The sequence below is a fragment of the Pezoporus occidentalis genome, unplaced genomic scaffold (genome assembly GCF_034315485.1).
Source record: "Pezoporus occidentalis ecotype Australia unplaced genomic scaffold, CSIRO_AGI_Poc_V1 ctg3, whole genome shotgun sequence".
In the NCBI taxonomy this organism is placed as follows: domain Eukaryota; kingdom Metazoa; phylum Chordata; class Aves; order Psittaciformes; family Psittacidae; genus Pezoporus; species Pezoporus occidentalis.
In genome coordinates this window covers 9,044,615-9,072,253 of record NW_026914940.1, presented here as the reverse complement: position 1 = coordinate 9,072,253, position 27,639 = coordinate 9,044,615, and positions in this window count along the sequence as shown.

Below are 27,639 nucleotides of genomic sequence, written 5' to 3'. Positions count from 1 at the left end.
CTATAAACACCCTCAAGGTCAGCAGATGCAACTGCGACACGAAGGATAGCTATGGACCTCATAGTTGTTCTGAACAACGCAGACAAATACACAGTTTACAGACAGGTTTTCATCCTCATTGGAATTGCGAAACTTTGATAAATGTTTTCTCTTTTACACATTCATAGTTCAGCTAAGTGAAGCAACTATACTAAGTGGGTAATGGTTTCTAATGTCAAACTTTTACTGGAAAACCAGGAGGGAATACTGTGTAGCTCTAGTCAGGTCCTCTGTTTCTTCTCCTGCTCTGTTGAGCCAGCACTTTGTAATGAGTCTATTGCCAAAGGATAAATGCTTCCTTTTTTACATACCATGGCAGTTCTGTGTTTTTCAGAGCAGAGCTACCAAGGCCGAGAATTAGTGGGGAGGGAATGGGGTCTTCCAACAACAGGATTCCAGTACCATCTGCTGGTAGGAGATACATGGGTTTAGCACGGACCTCCCCCCTTAAATCTGTATTCTGAGGCAGTTCAGTGCATCTTTAATTAATTACTCATGTCAGTCAGAGACTCTTTGCTAACACCAGTCATATCTTAACAAATGAGCTCCTCACACCTTTCATAAATAATTTATCTTTCAGATTCAGCAAAAGTAGCCCAGTTTTCAGTAAGGGAACTCCTGGTTCAGACATCAAGGTCCTGTCTGACTAATGGCATAAGTATGGTGAGCTTATGTCTCACATCAGTGTGAGTGTCTGGGAAAGGACAAGTAGTTTTGCAACACAAACATTTGGGGCAATGTGATTCCCTCCTGGCAGATGCAAAACTCAAAAAAATTCATTATGTGACTGAACATTCTTTGGCCATGAAGCTGCAAATGCAGGTGGATGCTCAATAGTCAATTGCCAAAGTATTGATGGGCTTCCGGTTGTCTGGGGGCCTTTGATAGTGTTGTGGGCTCTTCTGCAAAGAAGATCTTTAACTTTCCACTTTTGTTCCCATCCCATTCAATTCAACGTTTTCAGTGTTTGCTATTGAGCTGAGGTCATGTTTCTGGATCTCTTCCTGACCTTAGCTTCAAAAGTCATTCTGGCTTAGCCTAGAGTGCAGCTGTGAGTATCTGCAGAGACACTCAAGCTGTCTTTAGTAGCATATTTCAGTAAAGCTTCAACATCAATACCTGAACTAATTGCTAAAATTAGTTCAAACTCTCTGTGTGTGTTACAACTGTGTTCCTGACAGATCTAGCTGATAAAGCACATTATCCTCTTACCTATTCTCTGAACTTATATTTACCAAAATCTGTTTGGAAAATGTTTATGATGACTGGACCTTATATTATAATGAAGTTATCAGTAATGCTGTATATATTACTAAAATACTTTTCAAGTTCTACTTTACATGGAGATGAGACTAAATCTAAGCCATTTAAATACACATTCTTTAGTAAGGATCATCTTTCTGCAATTGTATAAAAGGTTTTCAGATGACTGTAGAAGTATTGTTTGATTATCTAGCACAAAAGATGAGTTACATGATAAACACCATTAATTACTCTTCATTGCAATCCTCAGACATGGAGATTTTAAGAATTTGTTATCATACAATGAAAAGCAAGATCTCTAATAACAGTTTTTAAAGATTTTTTAAAAAACTTTAACAGAAAAACAAATATTAATTTTCTTTGAAATCCCCAAATCATCCAAATTATATGTGCTGCCTGAAATACGAGGTAAGTACCCTATGTAATATTTGGCACCATTCATGTAGCTGGTAAAAATAGTACTTTATTACAGTATCATACAGTTGCCAAGTATTAACTTTACAGCTTTAATGAAAAACAAATCCTAATGATTGGGATAACTTACAAGGACCATTGATGATAAAGCATCCTTACTCACCATTTGAACACCATTTCAGTCTTTAAACATTAATATAGTGCAGGTTAATTACTGTTATTCTTGGAAATAAATGATCTTTGTTACAGTAATATAAACCACAAAATATATTTTCACTGTTGTGCTTCTAGCCTGGTGTCTGATACAGTTTGAAACTTTTAGCTAAAACTCCTCAAAACCTTCAGGGTTCTCTTCATATGGTGAAAAGCCTTCATGGCTTCTCACATAATTCAGCATCCCATTCCTACTTCTGATGACTGCATGGTAGATTTAAATGTGCCACTGGGGATTTGGGTGCAGTTTTATGTTCAGTTTAATCTGATGCAACCTCCTTTGCCCTCTGCCTCCGCTCACATATTTCTGCCCTTCCCTCACATAGCATCTGCAGATCATGCGAGGGTGCGGTGAGTTGATATAGAAACTAACCACAAACATGAAGAGAAAGATTTGTTTTCTCCTGATTTAACAAACAAACCTGTTTATTCAAGGTGGTTGTTAGATCTGATACAAGGGAAGGCGGGAGATGGGAACAAGCTAGACCCAGGCATCTTCTTTTAGTGACTGCTTGCTGTGACATTGGGGTACATGTAATGTGATGTTGCACATTACATGTGCAGTTAACTTTCTATCATCTCCCAAGTTCACTGCTTCATTGTGCCTGCCACAGGATACGAGACACAAAGGATGCCTAAAAGGACCAAAAACCTAGAAATGATCCTGAAATACTAAATAAAGGGAACCAAGCACACCCTGTTTCTTATAGACATGCATGGCAGTAGCTGCAAGAAAGCCTGTCCTCTTTGCAATCACACTGATAAGCAGGGCATACTAGAGGAAGAAATGAGGTCTAAAATCTTGAAACTTACCCACAAATTACTCCTTCCACTGACTGGACTCCAAGGCTGTTGCTCACACAGAGGAAGACATGGGACCATGGTCAGACTTTCCACTACCTTTTAGTCAATGTTAGTGTAGCAAATGTATGCTTGACACATGCAGCTCTGATGCATACAAATGTATAGATATTAGCTGGCCTTTAACCAAGACAAGGATTGGTGAGAAACAAGTGGCCTAGGGTTGCTAAGTATTTTAAGCATGAAAGGTTTGAAAATACTAATTTCCTATTTTTTATTAGTTTTGAAAGCAAGTAAAATTTATTCTCAGACTGCATGAGAACTTTATAGAAAAAAAAACACAATTCACAGCTGTTAAAGCCATCGTATGGCAAAGAAATCATTAACTCAAGAGTCTCAAAAGGTAACAAATATCTGTTGAGATTCATTAACTAGGAATTTTTATTCACTACAGTAAAGCTTGGATTGTCGTCCTGGTTTTGGTTGGGATAGAGTTAATTTTCTCCCTAGTAGTTCATGCAGTGCTGTGTTTTGGCTTTAGTCTGGGAACAATGCTGATAACACACCAGTGTTTTAGCTGTTGCTCAGTAGCACAGTCCTGATCAAGGACTTTTCAGTCTCTCGAGTTCTGCCACTGAGGAGAGGCACAAGAAACTGGAAGGGAGCAAAGACAGGACACCTGACCCAAACTAGCCAAAGGGGTATTCCGTACCACACCAAGTCATGAGCGACCAGGAGCGCGGCGAACAGAGCAGGCAAACAGAGTGGGTAGAGGCAGTTTGCGCGGCAGTTCACATGGGCAGGAGAGAAGGATGGTGAGCACTTGTTGTACGTCAGGGCCCAGTCTGGGAATTCTGCTCTGGCTGCCCCGGCGGTGGCCAGCGTAGGCACCCAGACAGAGCCGATGAGAGGGGAGGCTGCAGTGCAGAGCTCGGGGTTCAGAGAGTGCCTGCACTGGTCTGGTGAGGGGAGGGTGCACAACGGGCAGGGCTGCATTCAGTGCTCCCTGGTGGAGGTGCTCCTGCAGCAGGGGCTGAGCTGCGGGATGCTGTTAATAGACTGCGAGATGTCAGGGAAGCTGAGAGGAAGCAGGAATGCTTGCTCCCGGCCCAAACTGTGCAGGGGCCTCGAGCTTCCCCCGGGCTCATGAAGGAAAGAAGGAGGCCGTTAACCCGGGAAGCTGGGAATTAGTGACAAAAAAAAAAACAACAAAAAAAAAGAAGGAAAAGGACAACCAAAAGCGAGGGGCTTCCTCCTAAATCCCCTGTCCCCAGGCAGAACCGCTTTGCTGTCCTGCAGGAGGCTAATGAGGAAATGCACTTGCGCCAGAAACAGCCGGCTGGTGCACTGCTGAAGAAGATCTCTACTGGTGCTGCCAGGAAAAACCGGCGGGTTGTAGTAGCAGGGGACTCTACACTGAAAGGGACAGAAGCACTCATCTGCCGTTCAGACCCTGTCTCAAGGGAGGTGTGTTGCCTACCGGGGGCACGGATCAGGGATGTGGCAGGGAGGCTGCCTGCTCTAGTAAGTCCCACGGACTATTACCCACTCCTGGTGATACACGTGGGTGCTAGGGACATAGATAGTAGTAGCCTGGGGAACATAAAGAAGGACTACAGAGCCCTGGGGGAGGTGGTTAGGGGCTCTGGAGCTCAGGTGGTCTTTTCCTCAATTCTCCAGCGTACAAGGGAGGACCTAAAAAAAGCTAGGAGGATTGGTCAGGTTAATAACTGGTTAAAAGGGTGGTGTCATAGTCAGGGGTTTGGGTGTCTTGAACATGGGACCCAAGCTTGTAGGCCAGGTCTAGTGGGGGCTGGTGGAGCTGGTCTGATAAAGAGCAGTTTTGGTAGGAGGCTTGCCAGACTGGTCAAGGAGGCTTTAAACTAGATGTGTTGGGTGAGGGGAGCATCATTCCATTCCAACACACCCAGTCAGTTGCCAGAACCTATAATAAATGCCTGGAGCAATGTAGAGATATCCCAGCTGCTCCAGCCAATGAGCCGACTTCAGCTGGAGCTGGGCTCAGATGCCTCTATACAAACGCCCGTAGTATGGGGAGCAAACAATAGGAATTAGAGGTGTGTGCGCATCTACTGGGGTATGATATAATAGGCATCACAGAAACATGGTGGGATGGCTCCTACGACTGGAGTGTTGGAATGGAAGGTTACAGGCTCTTTAGGAAGGACAGGCCTGGCAGGCAGGGAGGGGGAGTTGCCCTTTATGTTAGGGATAGGCTGGAGAGTATGGAATTCTGTCTGGGGACAGGTGAGCAGTCCACAGAGAGTTTGTGGGTCAGGGTTAAAGGGAAAACAACTATGGGAGACATTACTGTGGGCATCTGTTACAGACCGCCTGATCAAGGAGAACCTGTGGATGAAGGACTCTATAGACAGATAGGAACAGCCTCACGCTCACAGGCCCTTGTTCTCATGGGTGACTTCAACCACCCTGACATCTGTTGGAAGGACGGTATGGCCCGGCACAAGCAATCCAGGAGGTTCCTCGATTGTGTAGAAGACAACTTCCTTCTGCAAGTAATAGAGGGGCCGACAAGGAGAGGTGCCATGCCTGACCTCGTGCTCACCAACAGGGAAGGGCTGGTTGGAAATGTGACGGTCCAGGGCAGCCTTGGATGCAGAGATCATGAGATGCTCGAATTTGAGATGCTCGAATTTGAGATCCTCAGGACAGTGAGAAGAGCGTGCAGCAAGCTCACTGCGCTGGACTTCAAAAGAGCAGACTTTGGCCTCTTCAGGAGCCTGCTTAGTAAGGTTCTATGGAATACAGCCCTAGAGGGCAGGGGGAGCCAAGACTCTTGGTTGATCCTCAAGGATCACCTGCTACAAGCTCAGGACTGTTGCATCCCAACTAGAAGGAAATGCAGCAGGAGGGTGTCCTGGGTTCCGCAGTAGCAGTCATGTTTTTCCTTTGTGTTAACTGGTACAGTGCTGTGTTTTGACTTCCAGTTTGAGAACAGTGTTGGTGAAGCCGATGTTCTCGGTTGTTGCTAAGTGATGTTTACCCTGACCAAGGACTCTGTGAGGCTCATGCTCTGCCAGGGAGGAGGGGAGGCTGTGAGGAAGCAGAGACGGGGCGCCTGACCCGGGCTAGCCGGGGAGGTATTCCATACCACAGCACGTCATGCCCGGGGTGAGGGGTAACTGGGAGTGACCCGGAAGGACAGGGGTTTCCGGGTGGAGCTCGTTTCTCTTGGCCGGTGGTATCGTATTCTCTTCCCTTGTTATTTTCCCTTATCATTGTTGTAGCTGATAGTAGCGGTGGTGATTTGTTGCTGGACTGTTTTTGTCTCAACCCGTAGGAGTTGCACTCTCTCGATCCTCCTCCCCGTTCCTCCGGGAGCGGGGAAGGGGAGAGCCCCGGTGCGGGGAGGCAGGGGGGGAGACGGACACGGACCTCGATTGTTGTCAGCTCGGCACCACTCACTGGGAGTGAGTGAACAAGCTACCTGACTGGGTTTAAACCACGACAGTTCTTTTTGGCGCCCAACGTGGGGCACGAAGGGTTGAGATAAGAACAGATCTGACTGGATTGATAGTCACTCGTCACAATGCTGATTTATTGGCTCTCAAGGTTGTTCCTCTTGATCTCACAGTTTCAGTATATGATATCTTACGTCCATCCGGTACTTGCTGTATTAGTGTTTTTCAAGTATGGGGCTTGGGCTAAGGTTTTTATCCCATTGTACTTTATGGTAATGACTTGTAATACAATAGAATCATTGATCATGAAATTGATCTGGCTGATGTTCCCAGTGTGGTCACCACCTTTATACTTTGGGAGGTATATGATGGAGGTGCTTAGCAATTACACATCTTTTTTCTCCTTCTCAGGTGCTCAACCTGGGAAGGAGACATCCTTTTACCCTCCTAGTCGTCCCCCCAGACCATTTACATTTGAGAGTTTTGAATTTTTTGAATGGCCTTTTAATGCTGTTGAGACTTGTTTGCTGATGGTGATGGGAATCACCATGCTAACACGCATACAGAGTGTGTTTTACCCACTACTGATTTCAAGAGTTAAGCAGATTCAGGTTTGGGTCTTGTCTGGGGTCAAACGACGATGTAGGAGGACCGAGAGATTTTCCCTGAGGCTGGACAGCCATGAGTGGCAGGGTGTGTGGGATAGTATGGGCAAGTATCTAGGTCAGTGGGCCCCTCCAGTACTTTGGAATTTCACTACTGAACAACTGCAAAATCCAGAAGAATTAGTAAAACACTTAAATGAGGTGTGTGGTCATTCTGGCCATACCAGAGATGGACAAATCATGGCAACGTGCTGGGGCTTGGCCTATGCTTACAGGGCCTTGTTCAACACTATCCAGCACCTTCAAAAGGAAAAGAATGTCGGCGGATCTGAGGGCAAAGCAACAGTCGCTACTCAAACTTTGGCTGCAATGAACAGCACAGCTGTCCCAGTGGCAAGTACAGCAGCTGCTCAAACTTCAACTGCAACAGACAGCGCGGTTACCCCAGCTCCAAGCACAGTAGCTACACCACCCCCAGTAACAAGTACAGTTGCTACTCAAACCACAGTGATAATCACTGCAGCCAAACCAGAGGACCAATTCGTACCAATATCAGTTGCCCCTGTACGCAAGAGAACAAGCAAAAAGGAGGCAAAAAGGGTGAAGCGAGATGAAGAACCAATGAATTCACCACCCGGTCCAGAATCTGATCAGGAGTCATCATCACATGACGAAGAAGAAGAAGAAGAGGTAACTTCTCGACCTCGGACCTCAACCGAGCTGCGGAATATGCGAAAAGATTTTACCCGTCAACCAGGGGAGCACATCATCACCTGGTTACTCCGATGCTGGGACAATGGGGCTGATGGTCACGAACTAGAAGGTACAGAAGCCAAGCAGCTGGGATCACTTGCTAGAGAAGGGGGAATTGACAAAGCAATTGCAAGAGAGAAAAAGTCCCTCAGCCTTTGGAGGAGGCTCTTGGCAGCTGTGAAAGAAAGGTTTCCGTACAAGGACGATGTTACGAGTCGTTCGGCCAAGTGGAATACTATAGACAAAGGCATCCAGTCTCTGAGGGAATCGGCCATCGTAGAGATGATCTATCACATCAAGCCGAATAACGGGGATACACCTATAGATCCAGATGAAGTTGAATGTACACGACCCATGTGGCGAAAACTTACACGGAATGCACCGTCATCATATGCCCATTCATTGGCAACAGTAACCTGGAATGACATAGTACCACTAACAGTGGATGAAATGGTTCATAAACTCCGAGAGTTCGAAGACAATCTCACCCCTTCCATCATCTCAGCTGTGAAAAAACTGTCCCAGGACATCGAACAATTGAAGGACAATCTATCTGATTTATCCGGCTCCTCACGTGTACCAACACACGTCTCAGCTATTAACAAAAGGCGTCCTATTGTTCAAGAGAGGAGATACAGGAGGTATACGCCACGGGGTACCCTATGGTTTTACCTGCTGGATCACGGAGAAGACATGACAAAGTGGGATGGAAAACCTACTTCAGCTTTGGAGGAACGGGTGAGTGAACTGAAGAGGGGAGCAAGGGCCAAGACTGATCGTCCCATGAGAGCTACGGCTTCAGTCTCTGGTGATCAGTTTCCCAGATGGAGTGGAAGAGCTGATTTTACTCCAGCTCCTGTGATAAAGAAGAATAATCCCTTTCAACACGACTTAAGTGTCCAATGCTGTGACGACTGTTAGAGGGGCCCTGCCTCCAGCCAGGTGGAGGTAGGGGACAATCGGATTTACTGGACTGTGTGGATCAGATGGCCTGGCACATCAGTCCCACAGAAGTATAAGGCTCTAGTAGATACCGGTGCACAGTGTACCCTGATGCCATCAAGCTGTCAAGGGGTGGAACCCATCTATATTTCTGGAGTAACAGGAGGATCCCAAGAGTTGACTGTGCTGGAGGCTGAAATCAGCCTGACTGGGAGGGAATGGCAAAAGCACCCTATTGTGACTGGTCCAGAGGCTCCATGCATTCTCGGCATAGACTACCTCAAGAGAGGGTACTTCAAAGACCCAAAAGGGTACCGGTGGGCTTTTGGTATTGCTGCTTTGGAGACTGAGGAAATTGAGCAGCTGTCCACCTTGCCTGGTCTCTCAGAAGATCCCTCTGCTGTGGGGTTGCTGAAAGTTGAAGAACAACAAGTGCCAATTGCGACCACAACAGTGCACCGGCGGCAATATCGCACCAACCGAGACTCCCTGATTCCCATCCATCAGCTGATCCGTAGACTGGAGAGTCAGGGGGTGATCAGCAGGACCCGCTCACCCTTCAATAGCCCCATATGGCCAGTGCGAAAGTCTAATGGAGAATGGAGACTAACAGTAGACTATCGTGGCCTGAATGAAGTCACACCACCATTGAGTGCTGCCGTACCGGACATGCTAGAACTTCAGTATGAACTAGAGTCAAAGGCAGCCAAGTGGTATGCCACGATTGATATTGCCAATGCATTTTTCTCAATCCCTTTGGCAGCAGAGTGCAGGCCACAGTTTGCTTTTACTTGGAGGGGTGTCCAGTTCACTTGGAACCGACTGCCCCAGGGGTGGAAACACAGCCCTACCATCTGCCATGGACTGATCCAGACTGCACTGGAACAGGGGCAAGCTCCAGAACACCTGCAATACATTGATGACATTATTGTGTGGGGCGATACAGCGGAAGAAGTCTTTGAGAAAGGGAGGAAAATAATCCAAATCCTGCTGAAAGCCGGTTTTGCCATAAAATGGAGTAAGGTCAAGGGACCTGCACAGGAGATTCAATTTTTGGGAATAAAATGGCAAGATGGACGTAGACAGATCCCCACAGATGTGATCAACAAGATAACGGCAATGTCTCCACCAACTAATAAGAAAGAAACGCAAGCTTTCTTGGGTGCAGTGGGGTTCTGGAGAATGCACATCCCAAATTACAGTTCGATTGTAAGCCCTCTCTATCATGTGACCCGGAAGAAGAATGATTTTAAATGGGGCCCTGAGCAGCAACAAGCCTTTGAGCAAATTAAACGCGAGATAGTTCATGCAGTAGCCCTTGGACCAGTCCGGACCGGACCAGATGTAAAAAATGTACTGTACACTGCAGCTGGGGAGAACGGTCCTACCTGGAGCCTCTGGCAGAAAGCTCCAGGGGAGACTCGAGGTCGACCCCTCGGCTTTTGGAGTCGGGGATATAAAGGATCTGAGGCCAGCTATACCCCAACTGAGAAAGAAATACTGGCAGCCTATGAAGGGGTTCGAGCTGCTTCGGAAGTGATTGGCACTGAAGCACAGCTCCTTCTGGCACCCCGGCTGCCCGTGCTGGGCTGGATGTTCAAAGGCAGGGTCTCCTCTACACATCATGCAACCGATGCTACATGGAGTAAATGGGCTGCACTAATTACACAACGAACTCGAATAGGAAATCCCAGTCGTCCAGGCATTCTAGAAGTCATCATGGACTGGCCAGAGGGCAAAGATTTCGGAATGTCACCAGAGGAGGAGGTGATGCGCGCTGAAGAGGCCCCACCATATAATAAACTGTCAGAAAGTGAAAAGCAGTATGCCTTGTTTACTGATGGCTCTTGCCGTATTGTGGGAAAACATCGGAGATGGAAGGCAGCTGTATGGAGTCCTGGACGACAAGTTGCAGAAACTGCTGACGGAGAGGGTGAATCGAGTCAGTTTGCCGAGGTGAAAGCCATCCAGCTGGCCCTGGACATTGCTGAACGAGAAAAGTGGCCAGTACTTTATCTCTATACTGACTCATGGATGGTGGCAAATGCCCTGTGGGGGTGGTTGAAGCAGTGGAAGCAGAGCAACTGGCAACGCAGAGGTAAACCCATCTGGGCTGCTGCACTGTGGAAAGATATTGCTGCCAGGGTGCAGAACCTGGTGGTGAAGGTACGTCATGTAGATGCCCATGTACCCAAGAGTCGGGCCACTGAGGAACACCAGAACAACCAACAAGTGGATAAAGCGGCTAAGATTGAAGTGGCTCAGATGGACTTAGATTGGCAACGTAAAGGTGAATTATTTTTGGCCCGGTGGGCCCATGACACTTCAGGCCATCAGGGCAGAGATGCAACATATAGATGGGCCCGTGACCGAGGGGTGGACTTAACAATGGACACTATTGCCCAGGTTATTCATGAGTGTGAAACATGTGCTGCAATTAAACAAGCCAAGCGGTTAAAGCCTCTTTGGTATGGAGGACGATGGTTGAAGTATAAATATGGGGAGGCCTGGCAGATTGACTATATCACACTGCCACCAACCCGCCAAGGCAAGCGCCATGTGCTTACCATGGTGGAAGCAACCACCGGGTGGCTGGAAACATACGCCGTGCCCCATGCCACTGCCCGGAACACCATCCTGGGCCTTGAGAAACAAATTTTGTGGCGACACGGCACCCCAGAGAGAATTGAGTCAGACAATGGGACTCATTTCCGGAATAACCTTATAGATATTTGGGCCAAAGAGCATGGCATTGAGTGGGTATATCACATCCCCTACCATGCACCAGCCTCTGGGAAAATCGAACGGTACAATGGGCTGTTAAAAACTACACTGAGAGCGATGGGTGGGGGAACTTTCAAGCATTGGGATACACACTTACCAAAGGCCACCTGGTTGGTCAACACCAGAGGATCTGCCAACAGGGCTGGCCCAGCCCAGTCAGAACTGTTACATATTGTAGAGGGGGACAAAGTTCCCGTGGTGCATATGAAGAATTTGCTGGGAAAGACAGTCTGGGTAATTCCTGCTTCAGGTAAAGGCAAACCCACTCGTGGGATTGCTTTTGCTCAGGGACCTGGATATACTTGGTGGGTAATGCGGGAAGATGGGGAAGTCCGATGTATACCTCAAGGGGATTTGATTTTAGGGGAAAACAGCCAGTGAACTCAATTGTATGCTGTTGCCTGCTGTGTAATGCTTTTATAGCCCATCAACTAGATGTCTCCAGGTCACAAGCGACTGGCCCTGACTTCCCTCCAGCCATCATCCCAACAGAGAATGAACTTTGAACATCATGGACCGAATGGACTCGGCAGCATTATAGGGATTGGTCCATGCACTAAGAAAATGATTTTTCCTCTTGGTCTGTATGTATATGGATGTATATATGTGGGAGAGCGATGGTGTATTGAAAAATGTGGGATCTGAGCACGACGTGAATGGTATGGAATAAGGGGTGGATAATGTCCTGGGTTCCGCAGTAGCAGTCATGTTTTTCCTTTGTGTTAACTGGTACAGTGCTGTGTTTTGACTTCCAGTTTGAGAACAGTGTTGGTGAAGCCGATGTTCTCGGTTGTTGCTAAGTGATGTTTACCCTGACCAAGGACTCTGTGAGGCTCATGCTCTGCCAGGGAGGAGGGGAGGCTGTGAGGAAGCAGAGACGGGGCGCCTGACCCGGGCTAGCCGGGGAGGTATTCCATACCACAGCACGTCATGCCCGGGGTGAGGGGTAACTGGGAGTGACCCGGAAGGACAGGGGTTTCCGGGTGGAGCTCGTTTCTCTTGGCCGGTGGTATCGTATTCTCTTCCCTTGTTATTTTCCCTTATCATTGTTGTAGCTGATAGTAGCGGTGGTGATTTGTTGCTGGACTGTTTTTGTCTCAACCCGTAGGAGTTGCACTCTCTCGATCCTCCTCCCCGTTCCTCCGGGAGCGGGGAAGGGGAGAGCCCCGGTGCGGGGAGGCAGGGGGGGACGACGGACACGGACCTCGATTGTTGTCAGCTCGGCACCACTCACTGGGAGTGAGTGAACAAGCTACCTGACTGGGTTTAAACCACGACAGAGGGCCAGGAGACCTCCTTGGATGGATAAGGAGCTGCTGAGGAAAAACCAAATGAAAAAAAGAGGCTTATAATAAATGGAAGCAAGGACAGGTGGCATGGGAAGAGTACAGGGATGTTGTCCGGGAAGCTAGGGACCAGGTTAGGAAAGCTAAGGCCCAGTTAGAATTCAACTTGGCTAGGGATGTTAAGGATAACAGGAAGGGATTCTACAGGTACGTAGCAAATAAAAAACAGACTGGGGACAACATGTGCCCCCTCAGGAAGCTCTCAGGAGAACTGGCTACACAGGATTTGGAGAAGGCTGAGGTTCTGAATGACTTCTTTGCCTCAGTCTTCACTGGCAAAGGCTCTGACTGCACCACCCAAGTCTTGGAAGGCAGACGCAGGGACTGTGAGAATGAAGACCTTGCGCCCACTGTAGGAGAGGATCTGGTTTGAGACCATCTTAAAAATCTGAATGTGAACAAGTCCATGGGTCCTGATGAAATCCATCCGTGGGTCCTGAAGGAGCTGGTGAATGAAGTTGCGAAACCACTGGCCATCATATTTGAAAGATCATGGCAGTCAGGTGAAGTTCCCAAAGACTGGAAAAAAGGGAAATATAACCCCCATTTTCAAGAAGGGGAAAATGGATGACCTGGGGAATTACAGACCAGTCAGTCTCACCTCTGTGCCTGACAAAATCTTGGAGCAGATTCTCCTGGAAGGCATGCTGAGGCACATGAAAAACAAGGTGCTTGGTGACAGCCAGCACGGCTTCACTAAGGGGAAATCCTGCCTGACCAATTTGGTGGCCTTCTATGATGGGGCTACAGAACTGATGGACAGGGGTAGAACAGTTGATGTCATCTACCTGGACTTGTGCAAAGTGTTTGACACTGTCCCACATGGCATCCTTGTCTCTAAATTGGAGAGACATCAATTTGATGGATGGACCACTCAATGGATAAAGAACTGGCTGGATGGCCACATGCAAAGAGTTGTGATCAATGGCTCAATTTCCGGCTGGAGAACAATAATGAGTCGCGTCCCTCAGGGATCGGTGTTGGGACAGGTCTTGTTCAACATCTTTGTCGCTGACATGGACAGGGGGATTGAGTGCACCCTCAGCAAGTTTGCCGATGACACCAAGCTGTGTGGTTCGGTTGATACGCTGGAGGGAAGGAATGCCATCCAGAGGGACCTTGACACGCTTGTGAGGTGGGCTGATGCCAACCTCACGAAGTTTAACCATGCCAAGTGCAAGGTCCTGCACCTGGGTCGGAGCAATCCCAGGCACAGCTACAGGTTGGGCAGAGAAGAGATTCAGAGCAGCCCTGCAGAGAAGGACTTGGGGGTGTTGGTTGATGAGAAAATGAACATGAGCCGGCTGCAGTGTGCTCTTGCAGCCCAGAAAGCCAACCGTATCCTGGGCCGCATCAAAAGCAGCATGACCAGCAGGTCGAAGGAGGTGATCCTGCCCCTTTTCTCTGCTCTTGTGAGACCTCACCTGGAGTATTGTGTGCAGTTCTGGTGTCCTCAACACAAAAAAGGCATGGAACTGTTGGAACAAGCCCAGAGAAGGGCCACGAGGATGATCATGGGACTGGAGCACCTCTTGTAAGAAGATAGGCTGAGAAAGTTGGGGCTTTTCAGCCTGGAGAAGAGAAGACTGCGTGGAGACCTCATAGCAGCCTTCCAGTATCTGAAGGGGGCCTGTAAGGATGCTGGGGAGGGACTCTTCATTAGGGACTGTAGTGATAGGACAAGGGGTAATGGGTTAAAACTTAAACAGGGGAAGTTTAGGTTGGCTATAAGGAGGAAATTCTTTCCTGTAAGGGTGGTGAGGCACTGGACTAGGTTGCCCAGGGAGGTTGTGAATGCTCCATCCCTGGCAGTATTGAAGACCAGGTTGGACGAAGCCATGGGTGATATGGTTTAGTGTGAGGTGTCCCTGCCCATGGCAGGGGGGCTGGAACTAGATGATCTTTAGGTCCTTTCCAACCCTAACTTACTATGATTCTATTCTATATAAACAGGGGGGAGTCACCCAGAAAAGCAGATCGCTGCTCAGGTCAGGCTGGGTATTGGTCAGTGGTTAGTGAGCATTTGTATTGTGCATCGGCTAATTTTCTAGAGTTCCATTCCTCTTTCTCTTTTTGTTATCTTCCTTTTCACTGCTGCTATTACTATTGCTATTACATTTTGCTTTATTTAAATTATTAAACTCATCTCAACCCACAGGTTTTACTTTTTTCCAGGGCTCCATCCTATCCCACAGGGCAGCAGAAGGAAGAGGAATGAGCAAGTGGCTGTGTGATGTTTAGTTGACATCTGCGCTTAAACAACAACAATTGTTTTTTAAATCATCTTGGAACTGAAAAGAACATCCATTCACTCCCAGATATTCGTTCCAGTGACAGAAGTGTCATGATGCACTCAGAGCCCCCATGGCTATAATTACAGAAGCTTTTTCTGTGGGAAGCAGGTCGAAGTTTTGTCCCAAAAGCACTGGTACACTGAGATCTGGAGAACTTAAATTTGCAAAATTATTTGTGTAAATGATTATTATGGGCTTTAGTTTATCTTTTGCTTTCCTGCATATCTGCCTTTGAAAGTGGCTCATCTTCCAGAAATTCTTTACAAGTTACTGCTTTCTGGAAATGAAAGCCTTTTCAGTCATCTCCTCCTAATGAACCCAAATTAGTAGTTGCTTACAAACCTTTGGGACCATACTGTTTCTTAATCCTTCCTGCAGGTCTGTTCTAGTTGCAATACATTTTTGTGACCTGCTTGCTTTATTTCATTTGCCTTTTAATTCCCCTTTGCTGAGTTATTTTATCAAATACGTGCTGCTGAAAAACTTCAGAACTGTGAGATGCATTGATAAAAATCAAAGTTCATGTTCCTTTTATGTGCCAGAGGGGTATTTTATATTGGGTTTTCTTGGGGGGAGGGAGAGGGTCTGTTGTTTTTTTTGGGTCTTTTTCCTCTCACCATATTTGGTTTCCCATTCACAGGAAGCCCGAAGAACATTTACACATTAATTAAACCCTTGACAGAGCACAAAAGGTATTTTCCTCCCACTTTCCCAATAGAAAACCAGGAGAAATGCTCACTCTAGTGTACACAGTTTCATACACTGTGTCAATGGGCAGTTGTAAAGATTCCTTGTAAGATTTGTAGGCCTCATACAATCTACTCTTACTTTCTGCCCAATACATGAAATCAAACCTGATGGTCTTGATTTACACGCAGCCACCAAAACATGCATGTGGGAGAGTATACACAGGAAACTCACTTAACAAATGAAGTTGGCAGCAATCTATCACCTATAAACCCAACTCTACAAAGCTTTATTTGTGGGAATAACTCCTTATGTGGTAGTTTATACCACCTAAGAGCTTTAGAAATGGTAACTCATGTTGTGCAGAAGCTTAAGCACGCAGTGGTATTATCAGCCCAAAGCCATAGGGAAAGTCAATAGTGGAGACAGGGTTTGACCTTGGTATTCACAGCATGGGCCTGGGGTTTCCTTTAGACTAACCAAATGTGTTACAATGTGGGACTCCTTGCTCACTCCAGGTCTTAACAGGCTCCTCAGGAAGAAACTCAGGAAAATGGTCAGCTGCAGTTAGATATTCACTTGACAGGCATTGACCAAGGAAGCTTCTATTAAAACCTGTGCAGTCTCTTCTCTGCTTGCTGAATGGTAGTGAGGAGCCCAGGCTTCCAGAAAATACAGTCCTAGAGCACATACAGGCAGTCCAAAGGGCTGTGGTTTCCAGAGCTTATAAAGTTTTTGACACCGTGCCACCACAGATGCAATGTAAAGGAGATGATGTGCCACAAGGCTTTAGAGCCACTGCTTATCCCACCACTATGCTCTTGGGAGTCTGGAAAATTTGACTATCTCAGCTTATGCTGGGGCATTGACACTTCCAGGCTTCTCTTCCAGGCTCTCAGAAGTCAGCAGCTGCTTTTCTCAAATGCTGAAAGTATTCAAAGATCATAGAATCACTATATGGAGAAGCACTGGAACCCACTGTCGTGGCAATACTCAAACGTTTGCTTTTTTCAGTGTTTCCTCTTTTCTCCCTCTCATTTCTGTGCCCCAAGTACATTTTTTAGTTTTTTACTTCTTTTCTGAAATGGAACAGTGTGATTGACTCCCTGAAATTTTGAGATCTCCCCAGATTTTATTAAGTCTTAGCCCGCTGTAACTGTACCACTGGACCCTGACCAGCTAAGCTACTAACATTTCTGCCCTTACTGCTATTTGACTCATACCCATTTGGAAACAGTCCCAGTAGGCAGTCCAGTCGGGAGACCTCTGACGCTGATCACTGAAGTGAAGACCAGGGCAAGCTACTGCTTTAATGATTTTCCACAGGTTTTCCATGTTGTCACTAAGCACAGAGGGGAGCTACCAGCATCCTTCCAGCTACAGCAGTTGCTGCCTGCAAATACCTGGTTTAACTCATGAATGCCCTCTGCCAGTTTGTTATTAACCCTCTGCCAAACCAACCTTGAAGAAGGACTGCTTCTTCAAGGTCTATAGGAAAGATCCTGTCTGGTTTGCACCAGTTTATTCAAAACAGTCTAAATACTTGATTTAAAACAGACCTGCTGATGGTCTTGAATTGGAAGAGGGAGAATTAACATGTTCTGCTAGCAGCGGACCTGAGGAATACTCACCTGCAGCTCTTGAACAAGAGCCATCAACAGCGCCAGATCCAGATGAATAAGGGCTATCTGTAGGCAGTCCACATCATGCTGCACACATGCTCCATCCCTGTGTGTTCAAGGCCAGGTTTGACAGAGCCTTGGGTGTCATGATTTAGTGTGAGGCATTGCTGCCCATGGCAGGGGGGCTGGAATTAGATGATCATGGCGTTCTTTCCAACCCTAACCATTCTATGATTTTATAGGGCGTGGATGTCGCTGGCAGCCTTGGCTACGTTGGATTTCTTGCCACTGTGAAGGATAGTGGAGTTAAACCACAAGAAATCTGCTGATATAACACAAACCCCAAACTTCGCTGCCTGCACAGTAAAATTCACATAAAAAATTATGCTCATATATATTATACCATAGAACTCCCCATATGAATGCAGAATGAGACCACAAACACACTCCAGACATTTGTCGTGGTGGATGAAAATATGATAAGGAATATGATGAAAACTCAGGTGATGCCTGCCTGATTTTGCTTGGCTGGTGAGAAAGACAGGGCAGCAAAAGCAAAGTTTTCCTGGTCCAAGCTAAGTTCTCAAAGAAGTTACAAATAATTGCCTTCTTCCAGGGGCAGCTGAGCAGGCTGAAGATGTTGCCTTGCCCATCAGGATGTTACTGATCCTGCAGCAGAGCATCCCATGTCCAATTTCCCCTACTCCACACTCCAGCCCACTGCAGGAGTGACTGTTCTTTCCTGAAGGGAATTAGGCAGTATATGCGAGCACAGAAAGCGTTCTGCCAGGAGACCCACTGGCCAGGAACGTGTTGTGTAAAGGCAATGACATTTAAACTGTATCTTACAGTGCTGCAGTCATTTCATGAGCCACGGATCTCACCTCAGCCTGAAATGTTTGTAATAACCACTATGCCACCAATATCAGCCACTGTTCTGTGAAACACCAGCAGCAAAATCACACCAACAACCCTCCTTCTAGCTGGTAAGTGGCTTTTGTCAGCATAATTCACACTAGTGCAGGTTCATTTTAGCAGCACACGTTGTTCAGGATCGTGACGTCTTCACACATCTAATCAAATAGCTGTACTTGCTGATGGTAGCCCAGGTTGAGCCCAAAGCATATGGAAATTTGCCCTAAGAAATAAAAGTGTAGTTTAAAATATCTTTTCAAAAGCAGTAGTATCTTCACTAAAACCCTACCACCCCCCAAAACTTCCCTATCACAGTAATGTGTGTAAAAACCATGTACAGTCTGATTTCACATGCTTGGGCATACTGAGAGTAGCACCTTTGGGCCTATTGAAAATCATGAGGGGGCTCTTTTTTGTAAAGTGGCTATATTTTCAGTACAGACCAAAGCATTTCCTGTATTGCCCTATTGAAAAAGTGCTCTCAGGTTTGAGGGTAACACTTGTCTGTGACAGGGTGAGGGCTGCAAGGGGGGAAGCAGGTCAGCAGTGGAGCTTGCTGCTCCCTGAGGCTAGCAAGGTGACAGAGGACAGGATGCTTATCATACCCTCTTGCTGCAGCCGCTGTGTACGCACAGAGTCTTTCTCCTGAGAGTGGATCCAGGACCTGACAAAGCTGTGGTGCTTGTGCAGCATGACCAGCAGCCAGGGCCCTTCATGGTCTGGAGATGTGGACAGAGGCTCCTTGGGGTGAAAAGCAGCGCATTGCACTTCAAATGCTTATGTTTGAAGATTTCTCAGGCAGTTGATGCTTATCAGGTTTTCACTGCAGAATGAGGTGTTAGCCACCTTGTCTGGAAACACTTTAAAGTCATATCACCAGCATCTGATCTTCTCACTCTCTCATCATCTGTCCAAGATTGCTTTTGCTTTCACTGCAGGTGTGAAGGAAGTAGAGAGTGTCAAGGGTCTCTTCTTCACCTTATCAGTCCCTCACAGTCCGTCTTAAAACACAAACTTCTCTTATGAGCAGCCAGTTGGAGTGGGGGAATCCCAGTGCAGGATCTTCTTTGCTCTCTGCCCATCCAGTTGAGACAGATGGTTAAGCTTCTGACTTGCCCTAATTACCTACCACTTTCACTCACTGAGGGTAGGACTTACTAGATTTGATTTGTGCTCTTACACTGCCCATCCTTGTACTATATGAGCTTCCTCTCACTTCCTCCTCCTGGAAGATTCCCGATGAGTTAGCATTCAGAGGCAACTGTGGCTGGTGTTCCTGATGAGACATAAAATGGGAGAAGAGCCATTTATAAAACCTGGTTTCTATGTGTCATGTGGATAATTCTGTGTTGCAGATCTCCAAATTATTGTACAGCAGTTGATTATTGATTCTGCTGCTTGAAATTCAAACCTCTGCTCTCCTCAGGTCTGACAGAATTTGACACAGAATGATTACTTAGCTACAGATTGTTTTTTTTGTAACTAACCCACAGAATTTAATAAAATATTGAGAAGTGTTTTCACAAGAGGGCTCCAGAACCTGAAAATGGGAGGAGAAACCTTCCATTAGTAGCTTGCATAGGATTTAGATAATTTCTGGATTACCCTGTTAAATTTGATCTAGGTCCTGACTCAGCAGAGCATTGTAGTACTGCTTACTTTGCTGAAATGAACAGGGATGGATCTGAACACCGACCTAGAGATCATTACATGCTGGTGAGTGAGATTTTAAAATGTATTTAAATGTTTAGCTCACTAAGTACCTCTAAAAATCTGTCTTTAAATATGTTGCTGAATTAGGGCCTTAATTCCCATTAAATTCTCTGTTGGCTGGATTCTCCAGTTTGCCAAGTTCATTTGTTGCCTTTAGACTTCCTCCTGAGGTTTCCCTTGATCAGCTAATGTGTGTCGAAATACACCTTGTTCTTTCTGCAGCTGGCATTTAAAATACATTCATTAAACACATTGGCTAATGCGTTATTAAAGAAACACCTTTTATCCTTCTCTAATCATATTCTTGGTACATCTCTCATGATGCAATAGGTGCTGGGTACATTCAAAGGTGCGTAATTGTGTCTCACAGCATCGTGATGTAACAGGCTTCTCAGGTATCATCCTTCCATGCATGAGACAGGGCTGGGTTGGTTTATGGGATGAAAGCATATTTGATATGTTGGCACTGGGTGGAGGAAGAGGTTAGTGGTAATGTTTCTGGGAGGTCATGCTTGGTTATGGTCCAGTGCTCTTTCCAAAGCAGCCTTCCCACTGCTGGGGACAGGGTGCAGAACAGGTTGACCGGGTACTTCTGTCCCATGGGCTTACAAGTCTGTAAGAGACAGAGACCAAAGGGGTGAAAAGAGCACAGAGAGAGCAGTGGTCTCTCTGCACAGTGCCTGAAGCAGCAGCTCCACATTGGGACACACCACCTGGACCAAAACAGTGGGAGATGCGTTGTCAGGACTGAGTGACACGAGAGAGCACACCCATCACCCTCCAGTGGCACAGGGTGTTACAGCCTGTATATCCCACCCCCGGAAATCTCTGACTGTCAATCTCACCCCTCTGTGCCTATGCCTTATTGCTGAGCTTCGGGAGGAATGTAAGTGCTCCACTGACCACAGGGTTGAATTTCACCTGGATTAAATCCCTTTGAAAACCTAAACTGGGTTGCTGATGAGCTACACAGAAATACTTCCTGTCTACTGCATTACCATCTCTAGGTTTCAGCCTTTCTGAAACACAAAGCGGTCATAGAGGGGTTTCAGACCTTGTGGTAGATGATAGTGACAGAAATATTATCCTCCTATAACACAGGAACAGCTTAGTTGATTTAAATCAGATTTGGTTGAATCTCTGTCAGCTTTAGCTTCTAATGCTGAAACCTAGCATAAATGGGATTGAACATTTCTAAACCTAGAGTAAAACAGATCTGTGAGAGAAATCTTCATTAGAGCCACAACTGCACAGACTCTACCACCTCTGCATTTATCAGTGTTTAATACAAATACATACATTGGAGCGAAAGGGAAGAAGAGAACCCCACAGGACCTGACTTCCAATTAGCAGGGGGTCACTTCCCCTGCTGTGATTTACTATTGAAAAACATGCAAAAGATAATTGAACATTACACTCTCATCTCCCCCTGCTGCTGGCAGCATTACGAGGAGGGCTGCTCTGGACCCCTTGGGGAGATGGGGAGAAGGGATCAGGCAATTACATGCAGCGCCACATAATAACAGTGATTCATAACCTCATGGCACTAAACTCACTGGGCCAGATCTTTAGCTAGTGCCCGCTGGTGTAGCTTCATTGACTTCAGGAGGGAGATGCTGATTTACGTCAGCTGCAGATCTGGACCATTTACTTTTTCTCTTTAAGAAAGCAATAAACTATGCAGAGGGAGAGCAGGGTGTGCAGTGCTCTGTGCAGCAGCCTGATGAGTTTCTGCAGAGGACTGCTAAATATCTGAGAGATAATGACTGCTTCTGTGAAAGAAGATCAGGTTATATTGCCCCTCGTGCCTCCACAAGGCGGCTTAAACTCTGAAATTTGCTATTTTGGACATGGGATAGCCGAAGAAGCTGGAATGATCTTAGTTATAGTTAAGCTCCACAGAGCAGTCAAGAACAAATCTTTTTCTGTACAGTCGTAGGAACAGGTTCTTACTGCCATCAACATCTGGAGGTGCTAGCATCTCTAATATTAAAGTTGCCTTAGTCTGATCATTTTCTTAACCTGATTTGCATTGGTCTGAGTTGATTTAAGGGAAGAAGGCATGGTACAGACTAGAGATCAAGGTTCCTTGTGTCTCGGTCCAGCTCCAGCAGTACTTGCATTGTGAGCCTGAGCAAGTCCCTGCATGGTCCTGTATGTTTGAGTGCTCCTCGACTTCCGAGAAGATTTTTTTTTTCCTTTGTGTGATTGCCTGGGAATTTTCCAGCTTCCTAGGAAAAACAGGCAGCCCCTCTTTGATGAGACCCAGGCCAGACACAGCTGTCCCCCTTTTAGTGCTGAGACCACACACAATTCACCCAGCCCTGGGGTAGTGGAATCCTGGCATTTCTGGGGTAGAGGGGTTTGGGACAGGCTGGGGTCTGTGCAGCTGTGCCAGGAATACCCGTGGCTGCTGCAGATAGAAGACAGCTTATGATGGAAGCATCAGGGCCCTGGGAGCCTCAGACTTTACTGACTCAGTTTGGCAGAGACTGGAGCAAGGAATTTTTAATGACAGGGTTTGAAAATGTTAGCAGATTGTACGTAGCTCGTGCCTGCTTTCGCTAGCTGAACCAGCCAGTAATTTAATTACATGTGTGGCTTACAGCTAACTTATGCATACCTATCTGTTGCATACCACGCAGCCCTGTGCAGGAGGGTGGGCTGGCCCTGTGAAAGGGAGCTGGGAATCCGTGCTGATCTGCACTGACCTGCGGGTGATGGCCAGGACCTTGATTCAGGAGTTGGGGATTGCATTCAAGGACACAATAGTTTCCTGCCTTTGACCAGGCTTGATGTGGTTGCAGGAATATATAACCAACATGTCTGCTTAATTCTTTTTCTTTTCATGTGGCTTCCTGTTGCAGTCCCTCTGTCTGTATTACAATGCTATAAGCTCCTCGAGGCAGGGACCATGGCTTTATATACCTTTGCTAAATACTAATACCCTCATCACATTGCTGGCTAGTGAACAAGATCGTCATAGTGTGAATTGGCCTCCAAACTCAGCTCCGAGCTCTGTCTCACTTTCTCAAAGACTCAGGCAGTGCTGGGGTTGTAATTTGGGTGCCTGTACTGGTGAACTGGAGTGAATTGTGCTGATCTGATCTGTACTGCAAAAGCACCTGAAGGGGGAAAACCAGGAAGAACGAAACTTGGTATTGTCAGCTCTCCACTTACAACTAACTTTTTTATCCTTAATAAAATCTCTATCAGTTTAGAAATCTTGATACTTTAAAATAACTGATGTTGGGCTGTTTCAGCTGCTCCTCTTTTGCATTCATGCTTTCAGGCATTCATTTACTTCCTTTGCCACCCCCTATGCTGCACTCTCCTGACTATGAAACTTTAGGCTTTATTTTAATGAAGAGAGATTATCCAGAATCACATGACTCCAGGAGCTGAGTGATGAAGGAAGAAGTATAGACAACACCACAAAAAAAAAGCCCTATGTCTGTCACATTAGCATTTGCTGTTGTTAAAGAAATCCTAGGAAAGAACCAGACCCAGGCTAAAGACGAAGCCTGGAAAATGGTTGCCCCAAAGTTTTTCATATACAAGTTGTCACCAAATTAACCTTCTTAATGCTGTTTTGCAGCATGAAAGTGCTATTATTTCTGTTTCACAGATGGGGAACTGGAACACAGGCAAACTTCACAACGTGCCCAAAGTCTCTCAAGCAGGCCACAAAAGAGAGAAGAAAAGAATATATGTCTGAATCCTAGGTCAGAGTCCTCATGGGCTATTCCTTCTTGTGGTGAAAAGAGCTGGAGAAGAAGGTTAGTAACACCAGGTTAGCCTCTGCAGGCTGAGTTAGGGTTCAGTGCAAGGAAGCAGTCAAATGTGTGGCTGTCTATCTGGAGGGTATTTGCACTAAAAAGCTGCTGAGTCTGGAAAGCCGAGCATTTTCCCGTGTGATTGCTGCAGTTTCATTTTCTGGTCATGGTGGGAACAGCCTTTCTGGTTCTTAGTGGAATTAGTAAAACATCCAAACATTTCATAACTTTAATGGCTGTAGAAGTGGGAGAAACTCCAGCTGGTAAGTGTAGAGATGGCTCCTGGTTTTCCAGCTCAGTTTGCCCTTTCTTTAGTGAACAGTTTCATTTTATTTTAGCAACCTGCTGTCTTCTCTCTGTTTAAACCTGGACAGAAGAAAAGGAGAGAGCAGATAAGTAGAGATGCAAAGTCATAATCTCAAGAAGCATCCAAGAAATTAATAGAGAAAATGCAAATTGCAACTTCTCAGTCTCCCAGGGCAAGGATTTTCTTAGTATTGACCTGTACTGAATCTTCCCTCTGTGATTCCTGCAGGCAGTAAAGACACCAAGTCTCTCCATCAAACTGAGGCTTCTTCCTGCCTCCTTATCTCTGTTGCCTCTTGCCTTGTTCTTGCTTGACTACAGAACTCCAGCATGAGTAAAAGACTGCCCTGTCCCCACCTAAACTGCTTATGGAGGGGAATATCCCCTTCTATACACACATTTTCCTTTGAAGAAAACACTTTTAAAATTACCTGTCACGTGCACACAGCAACCCCCTTTCCTACAAAATGAGAACCCACATCAGTGTGTGCCAGATTTTTCTCTCCCAGCTTTGCACGTGCATTAAATACACCCATAAAAAACACCTATCCACAGTAACTGTGTCCGTGCTTGCAGGCTTGGTCAGCATCCTATTTGTCCGGATCATGGAAAATTACATTTCTTTGGTTTTTTTTTTTGTAAAAATACATTTCCTAGGTACTTTTTTTGCAGCCAGGAAGTAAACAGCTAGTTGAACCTATTGGCTAGTGAAAGATGGGAAGCTGTAGCGACTAGACACTGAGTGGGAATTTAGGAAGTGCTGTGCTTTGTGTTAGTTCCCATGCTGAGTCCTCTTTGGTAAATTACATGGAAGACTGAAAGAAGACTCTCCAAATCACCTGTAAATGGAATAGGTTCCCCAATGCATCCACCTTCCATCTGCGTGGCTCCTCCACACTGTCTGCAAGCAGCCTGTATGACAAAGCCTATATTTTGGGCTCACAAAATCCTGCGGGGATACTTTGATCCTGCCCAAGGCAATGATTGCAGGCACCCAGTGTAGGAGACAGGCAAGACTCAGGGTGCAGCTTCCAGCCACCCTTAGCAGACAAGTGCCAACATAGCCATTAAGTTTTCCCGTTTGTAAAACAGGAATAACGCTTACCTCTCGAAAGCATCATGGCATTGTTTTGATGAGCGTTTACTCGTCCTTGGTGAATCTCACTTTGTAAATAACTCCATGGAATATTTTTGGAAGGGAGAGGATTGCTGTACAGTATAACAGAGTGTGACAATGGGTAGCAGAAATGGATTCCGAGTATTTGCGAAGTGCCTTGGGAGCCTGTGATGAAAGGCAAGATGCAAGTGCAAAGTATTATTATTCTAATGACTCCCAACTCCCTCTGAGCTGTGCCTTGTGGAAGCGTGTGAACTCTGGAGCGTGCCCTGAAGAATGTGAACCATGACAGCTCTCAGGAGATGCAGAGGATACTGGCAACAGCTTAATCAATTATGACAGCAATGGTAAGATCTGTCCAGATTAGAGCACTTCAAAAACTACAAAGCCTCAGGCTTCCTCTGTCTAGGTTTTTGCAAGAGTGGGACAATGAAGGAAATGGAATGATTGGGGTCCTTTGAAATGTAGTAATGCTAGCATCTGCTGGCTTAAATGCAAGACCAGTCAGATAGTGTTTTATCATCTAAAAACACAGGATGGTACAGGAGGCAGTGCTGTGAATGGGCTGGATGAGATATTTCCCTGGGAGAAGGGTGGGTTATCTCAAATGTGTTATTGTAAAATAAGACAGGGATGAAGGAAAACAAAAGGAAAACATCACACAGAGAAGATCTATTGGGGAATGGGTAACTCTGCAGAAACATCACATCAAAGGAGGACATTTTCTACTAGGAATCAAATTATCCTCTTCCTTTCCAAGTCAAATGGACCCGTTTGAGGAACAGATAGGCAAGATACAGCCTCTCAGCCAGAGTGATTTTATCTCCCTCTCAAGTGTGTGTGCACGTGTGAATTTCAAATAATCACGGGAGCAGAACACAAAGAATTATATGAGCACAATGAAGCAATGAGTGTGCGTGTGCTTTCTCAAGAGAACTGAACAAACCAAATCAGGTGAGGCTCAAAATTGCCAAACCAGCAAATAGAAATAAATACATTACAATTGTAAGAATATTTCTTAAATATTGTCCACAGAGGCATGCCACAGACATGTACTCAGCTGAATGGGGTGTTCAGATATATTAATATTTCAAGGCATATTAAGCTGATCAGCTCACTTGGAAGCCACTGGTCCTTTTTAAGGGCTTCCTTTTAAAGGTAACTGCTCAAAGAAGCGCTCAGACATTGTATGGAGCGTCTTGTTTCACAGTGGCCAAAGTGGCTGTGTGAAGGGATGTGTCCTGTGCAGTGGTTCTGCTGCAAAGGATGAGCCAGATCACCAGTGACCCTTTGCACCCAGCGCCCAACCTTATTTTCTGTTCCAAAGAGCTGCCATCCCTCCTGGCTGCCAGTGCGTTGCTTGGAGTGGTTCTTAGCAATAGGAAATGTGATTCAGGCATGTAGGAATGATCCCAAACCAAGCAGTATGTTACCACTATTTGCCCGGTGACCTGGCTGTGCCACTTATGTCCTGCATGGCAGCTTTTTCGCACTACAGTGATTCACTCTCTGCTGGTGTCACCTGCAGCATCACTCCATCACTGCCTGACGTAGCAGTGATGGAGAAGGAGTCAGGCATGCAGGTCTCATGCCCGGCATGTGAAGCCTGACAGGTCTTATGCAGCCTGGTGACAAAAGTGAGAGCTGGAAACAAACCTGTAGCTGCACAATTAGAGGAGCAAACAGGGCTGGGCTTGTCCAGGAAGCAATGCACTGTGACTCTTGAGGGAAGAGCAGCTTTGCCAAAACACCTCCACCTGCTCCCTCTGTTCCATTCTTAATGCCTGAACCGAAACAATTACAGCAGACCTGTGGTTTTGACTGCCCTGTGTATGTTGCAGGAGAGTTCACGCAACAAAGACACGATAATTGCCTGCTACCGTGCTGTGCTGGGGTGGATTAAGCATAGGATCAGCAGTGCTTTGAATACTGCTTTGGAGATTGGTAGCAGACCAGTTTACTGCTCTTAATCCCTGCTTTAAGTGGAATTCTGGGAGAAACCATTTGGGTTTGGCTTTCATTGTGCAACCTTGGTGAAGTTATGATGTTTCTGTTTCCTTGTGGAAATGGGGATCGATAACATTCACACTTCAGCAAAGTACCTTGAGGTCAACCTGGGGGAGATGCTAGGGGAGTGGGGCGTGTCATGCATTACTGTGGGCTTGCAGCCCATTGCCCATGCCATGAAACCTAAGGTGCAGCAGAACACATCATCAAATGTGGTTTCTTTGCCATTCTTCAGTGAAGCATTGCCAGCCTTTCTTCATATACTGTTTGCAGTGACCTGCTGTGCTTTGTTCATGTCCTAACTTAGATAAGGCTGGCTTTATTATCGAGCAGGGCTCCTGGTATGAATACAAGCACCTAGAACAGTGATGATTAGTAGGAGATCATAGTAGACCATCATAGACCCTGATCCATGTACAATAAAGGGATATAAGTCAAAGTGTTAGGCAGATGGCTGACTGTGAGCGTCTAACTTTGATGTTGCAACTCCTCTCCCTCTTTATTGCACAGAAAGGCATAGTCTGGCAGTCCTAAATACTAGGCAATGAATCACTTACTTAATGACTGTAATAGGCAGCCAGAACACAGTCCACAGGATT